This window comes from Triturus cristatus, chromosome 2_2 (assembly GCF_964204655.1).
Source record: "Triturus cristatus chromosome 2_2, aTriCri1.1, whole genome shotgun sequence".
Lineage (NCBI taxonomy): Eukaryota > Metazoa > Chordata > Amphibia > Caudata > Salamandridae > Triturus > Triturus cristatus.
In genome coordinates, this window is record NC_140582.1 from 990,704,124 (window position 1) to 990,711,120 (window position 6,997).

Here is a 6,997-nt window from a genome sequence, read left to right on the forward strand (position 1 = left end):
AGGTCCGCTTTTGATACGGTGCCTAGACCAAAATTGTGGGAAGCCCTCCGTGAGATGGGCATGCCGGTTGAATTACTGAGGTTTCTAGTTATTTTGCACTCACACACATATGCTCAGGTTCGTTGGGGTAAACCAGGGGAGGTGACTGCGCGATTTGACGTGACCAAAGGGGTCAGACAAGGATGTGTACTGGCCCCCACTCTGTTTTCTTTGTTTATTAATGGTGTAATTAGGTATTTTTTAGATTTTCCGACAGACGCACCCACGTTAGCAGGCATGAAAGTTCCTCTGCTCATGTTCGCGGACGATACGCTGCTTATTTCCAAAACCCGACAGGGGCTTCAACTAGCACTGACTCGGTTTGAGCTATTCTGCCGCGAACATGAGCTCGAGGTTAACGTGGGCAAGACCAAGACCAAGTTCATGGTCCTTCGTGGCCCTCGTCCTGTCAAAGCCAGGGTAGAAATGGGAGGTGTAACGTTGGAACAGACCCCCACTTTCACCTATCTGGGGGTCACATTCAGTGATAATTTAAGCTGGAGGCCCCGGATCGTCCTCCTCTGCCTTAAGCACTCACAACTAGGTGGAGCTCTGCTTAAAGAACACAGTTTATCCTGTACTAAACCTGTAGCACCGTTGATAAAAATCTATGGGTCCAAAATTCTCCCAGCAGTCATGTATGGTGCTGAGTTATGGGGATTCAGCAAACTGGATCCCCTGAGGGTGGCTCAAAACAACTTCCTGAGGTCCTTAGTAGGGTTACCTACATCTGCCCCACGTATTCCCCTGCTTTATGATCTAGGATGTCAGCCCATTGAAGATATGATCCGGTATAGGCCCATGGCGTTCTGGCGTCGCCTATGGACCACCCCGGAGCTATCTCTTTATGCAAGTGCAATGCTAGAGGTAAAAGATATGGGGGGCTCCCACCGAATAAGCTGGCTGTCAGAAATTAAATCTATCCTGACTGACATGGGTATGGCCGATTTGTGGTCTAACCCACTGTCGGCCGTTTTTCCCCCTAAAAAAATCTTTAGGAATTCCTATTGGCATTGGTCCTTGCATAAACGTTACTATTCCTCGACTGACAGCTCCTTGACCACAAGTTATCTGTCTATTAAGGATCACCCTTCTCTTGAGGCATATTGGGATGTAATAACTAAAAAGCTGGACCGGAAATATCATCAATTTAGAACCGGGTCCCTTCCATTATGCTCCTTTACTTCAAGATGGTCTATTAATGGCAATGACAAATGTCCAACGTGCAAGAATTTGGTTGAATCAGATGATCACTTTCTATTTGTCTGTCCTGAATATGTCCAACCCAGAAGAGCCTGGTTGCGGCCTGTGTGTCGTGAACTAGGTGTTAGATCAGCCCAGGTTGCTAGAAGGATTCTTAAGACAGACACGTCCCCTATCGTGGTCATTGGTCTAGCTAAATATATTAGCTGGGCCTGGATCTTGCGGAGCAGATGTAAATCTCTTAATCCCCCCCCCCCCCCCTCTATCACTGAAGAATAGTATCAAATATTTTTTATGGTGTATGTTTTAATCAACTACAAGTCATAGTTCCTGAATTGTTTAATACTTTTTTATTCCTGTTTTTAAATTATTTATTTATTAAATAGTTTATATGTATATGATGTAAAACACTATATTCTATTTTTAATTGCATTATTAATTATGTCTTTTAAGATGAAATATTCGAAATAAAGACTACTTTGACTTGAATACAAGTAATCAGGAGAGACTACAAGGGTGGTATTAGATGTTATATGTTTATAGACCCATGGGGTGACTTGCAAAAATGTTGTAATAACCTTTTAATGTACAGCGGAGAGTCGTGTATTCCTTTTAACACAAATGGGCAAATGCATCAAACCATTTTGCGATCGCAAATCATTCGATTGTAAAAATAATCCGTTTGCGATCACAAAATGGCCTTTTCAGATGCACGTACCTTTTTTTGCAATTTGCAAATAAGGAGATCTCAATTTTTTGCGATTCCCTTATTTGCGAATCCAGTTAAGGAATTACAAATTGCGATTCCCTAAATGTGATGCATCATGCATTCGCAAATTACGTTTTCACAATTTGGAATCGCAAATTACTATAAACTTCAAGTTGATAGTAATTTGCAATTCCTTTGAAAAATGCAAAAAATGCATTTTTCAAAGTGCATTGTGGTGCATACACATGCCCTTAGGGTATGTGTGTGCACCACATGTGCATACTTACATGTTTTTGGGGGTGCATCAGGGTGGCCTTTTGGCCCCCTTACACCCTTGAAATTGCATGCGCAATTTGCGAGTACCTATTTGGTACTCGCAAATTGCGAATGCAATCCTAATCATTCCTATGGGCCTTTGGGCCCATAGGAATTAATAGTAAGCCATTCCTCAATAGCGAATCACAATTTGCGATTAGTTAAGGAATATGTAGGAATCGCAATTCTCATTGCAAAACCTTCATGCATAGGTAATTGTGACTCCTTAACAGTGATTCCGTAATATTCGCTATTAAGGACTCGCAATTCCTAACTTTGATGCATGTGCCTCATAGTCATGCCATCACCCATACCACAAATTGCTTAAATCCTGGTTGTCTTTCGTGATCATTGGAGATCAGCAAAATAAAATCTGGGGGGCAGATTTACAAGCCCCTGCGTGGCTTTACCTGTGCTTGTAAATATCTCCCCTTTTCATGCAACACTTTGTGTGTTTGGGGCGTGACATGGATGTTGCTGTGGGTGTTCCCACGCAGCACCCAAGTCCACTGATGCATTTCCATATTTACAAGCAATCCTAAATCTGGAAATGTGTCAGAATGCTACGTCACACTAGTGGTGGCGTAGTGAGGAGCAACGAGGGGAAATGTTTTTATTTCTCCCTGTTTTTTTCCTCTTTCAATGCGTGCTGCATTCTACAGTATGCTTTGGAAGAGGAAATCACCTCAATTGATTGTTTTTGTGCTGGCTTCCTGCACAAAAACAATATCCCCACGACGCAGGCATCCTTGCACCATGATGCAAGGGTGCCTGGGCCGGCGCATTGCAGCAGTGTGTGCGCCAGCGCAGGGGGAAGCACAGAGATGCAACATATTATTGTAAATATGTTGCATCCCTGTGCTTCAAAACTAACACAGCAAAATGACTTACCGTGCTGCTTTCGTTTCTTGTAAATCTGCCACAGAATCTGTACTGAAAAGTTAAAACCGCCAAAAAGTAGTTTATTAGAATTAGTTTAATTTGTCATGTTAAACAAATGCAGTGGCTCAGACTATGTAGAAACGTACAGAGATTATATCTTTCCTGCAATTAACTATAGGGTTGAATGCAAATAAATAATAAAAAAAATAAGCATCCATTTCTCCTTTCTGCTGATCACTTTTTCTTTTTTTAGAAAAATATCACAGAAGGAGGAAAAGCCAGTTCCCGTTTCCTGTTTAAACAGCAGCTGTAATTATGTTCCATGACCTACCTTTCCCTCTGGCTGCTGGGTCTGGCAGCAGTCATTGTGAGATCAAAAGGAAACTGTAGTAACTTACTACAGTCAGGGACATCTTGAGGATTTTGGGGGCCCTGGGCCAAACGTATTTTGGAGGCCCCTGTTTGGAACAGATTTAAATTTATGATCCAATTTCAGTTATTTCATGCCCTCTTTGACCAGGTCATAGACAATGCACAGGCACTCTGGTCCAAATTTTAAATGTGCTTACATCTAACATTCAGGGATAGTGACCCGTGTTATCAATATTGTACCAAAGCAGCTGCTAAATAATATTGCTGCAAATAATCCCTGTGACATCCATTTTGCGTATGTGAGGTCCTGTTTTGATGTAAAAGAAACTTTTTGGGATGTTGCATAAAACATAAAGACAACATTTCTGTGCCTAATGCCTGTATGAGACTCTCACACATAACCCACATTAAAAATAAATTCAAGGAAAATGGTATTTGAAAATATCTATTTAAGAATTGTTCAAGGTCATCAGGGCAAGACTCCGCAGAACAGAGCTGGCTCTTTCAGGGCCCCCTGGAAGGCTGGGGCCCTGAGCCAGAGCCCACTTTGCCCATGCCTTAAAACGTCTTTGACTACAGTTGAGCAGCTTGCCCATTTTTTTTTATTACAAATGGCTAGACATGTGTCGCGGCTCAAGGTGATATAACTCTCAATCCTCAGGAGCGAAGCTAGATCCCACCCTTTCCGAGAACACAGTAAGCCTCCTACTATAACACAACAGGAAGCTTATATGTGACCCCAGAGAAGGATGGGTTGACTCGGAACTTCCAGGAAGGAGGCACAGCCCAGGAGAGAATAACTTGCTTGGAAGCGCTAGTAGTAACTAAGAAAGGGAAAAGGATGAACAAATATTAATATATGAACATTAGTATACTAAGGCATGTAGTAGCTACGTGGGTTATTAACAGATTGTGTATAGTCTCAACTCACCCTTATAGATAGAGCCGTCTCTCATGCTAGCCAAGAACACCATAAGTCCAGGTGCTATATCAGCAAACAACAACTGTAGCTCCAGGTAAGGTTCTCTCTAGAACAAGGTCTTATAGGCTGCGTGTTAGATTGTAGAATCCTCACTGAGCAGAAAGTACTGAAAGTCTGTACCAGATTTCGAAGTACACGAGTCTTGAGGCAGGATTGGCAACAAGTAAGGAAACTCACGTGCAAAATATATAGCGTTGCGGCAGATCGAATGAATTTACCTTTGTAGTGGTTCAGCCAATTATTTCTGAATTGCGACGTGGATGACGAAGTCCATACGGGTTGCCGAGGGAGTTGGTTTATAACGTCAGGGTCGAAAAGGCAACTCGTAGCAGCAGGGTTGTGAAGACAGTTTGTAAATAAAGTTGTTTGTAGAAAGACAGCGAGCGCGTCTTCTGAACCGTAACTACGGCACTGGGGACGCTGATACAGAAGTTCAGAATGGATACAGTTGCAATATTTTGTCTGTGCATTCGAGTTGCCGAGTACGTCGTAAGAGACAAGCAGGGATTGGCTGATGGATGAAGCTGCCTTAGTAGACGTGTAAGGATTGGAAGATTGACGCGGACACCGTGACAGGCGTGTCAAGGGATTGGAGGTGTGGACGCCGAGATGAGGCTGCAGGGTGGTTGAGATAAGCGCCTATGATGAAGCGCAAGAGAGTTGAAGACGCCGCAAGTGGCGTTCAAGACGTTGCTTTAAGTTCTTCGACGAACGAAGAAAAATCCAACAGGACGGGCAATGTTCCACGGACCAAGATGCATCCAGCAGGACGGGCGGTATTCTCACAGGAAATGAGAAGTCAAGCAACGAATGAGAGGGCGGATCACTATTTGAAGGCAGCGAGAGCGGTGATTCGTCAAAAGGTGTCATGAGACCACACACAATCACGTTGATCATAGCATTGCATGATGGTATTTGTAGTGAGTTAAAAGAAGATGTAACCTAACTAGGTGTGGGACGTCTTGTGGGTAACAACATGTTGCAACCCATATGGAAAGCAGAGATGACCTGTATTACAGACTCCCATGTATTATAGTGGAATATTCTGTACACTTGATTAACTCCCAAACCAAACCTCCATATCAATTGATGCTGATACTGAACCGACCAGTATTTAGAAACTGACATAGATAAAATCGAAGTATATACCTTCTTAGGACTGGGCCAAATGTTCTTTCCAAAATCTTAGTAAAATTTCAATAAAACTGTATAGAAAATCACTTGAAATCTTTTGGTTGGATCTCTGTGGTCACTTCTAAGAATGAGATATCAAATGTTTTTTTGAGGTGGGTAATGCTCTAATTTTTATAACTATTTATCTTCTAAATCTGAATGCATCACTTATTTGTTTATAATTTATTTCACACAGTCCAAGCTAGTGGCTCTAACACCGTATGAGAAACATCTGTCTACCGTAGCTTTTGGTTCATAAAGGAACAACTTAATTTAGCATTTGTGTTTCTCATTATGCCAATGAAGTTAAACAGGAAATGTTCTGACTTGGGTGGATACAGTACCATTATTTTTCAATTACAACTTGACCTGAACTTGACCTGAAGATTGCACATAGATATTTGTAGTAGGTGTGTTTCTCAATGACCTATCAAACTACTGAATTAAGAGTTTATACTTTGGATCAAATAAGTGCCTTAGGTAAAACCAGATGAATGTAATCTTAGGTTTTTTGAAAACCTTCAAAATGCTACTTTCTTTCCTGTGAATAGCTAAAATGGGCACTATTGTAAGCTTTTGGAAAGACTGTAGGAATGTTACTACTGTATCTGTTGGAGATTAATTTCAAAAAAATATTCTCCCAGAAATTCACTCCACATTTATGAAACCAGTAACACCAGACATTTGCAAAGCACATGAAACTGATTTTCAAGCACATTGTGCGTTGTGCACAGGTAAAATGCAGTCATTCAGTCAGGGGAATCCAAAGGCAGAAGTTGGTTGACCCCTTTCCCCACAGTATATGCTGTGGTGGGATCAAACTAAATATGAATAACACTAGAATTGTAAATGTATTTATATAGCGCTTCTGACCCCTGACAAGGCATTGAAGCGCTTCTTTTGGCGAGTAGCACGGTACTCGTGAACCCAAGATTAGTAGTTAGTGGGTTAGTACAATTTTTTTTGTTTCGGTTTTCCTTGTGCATTAGTGTCGTTACAGGACCAGAGCAGGTGGAAGATAATTTGATAATTGTGCTCTTGAGTGCCAGTGTGTTTATTAGAGTTTGGCTAGAGATCGAATAATAGGAGTAGAACTGAAAAGGGGAAGTAGTGAGTTATTTTTGTGAGTAAGGGTCATGTGTGCTTTTTAGTTGGGGCTCATGGCTAAGAATGAGAGGTGAAAGATTGAGAAGGATGTTTGAGAGTCAAAGTTTTCAGAAGCTTTGGGATGGGTTAGTGGGAGTAGGGATTAGAAGGAGGGATTTTTTATTTTTTTTAAATAGCAAAATGTATGGTATTTTCTTTACGTATATACACATACA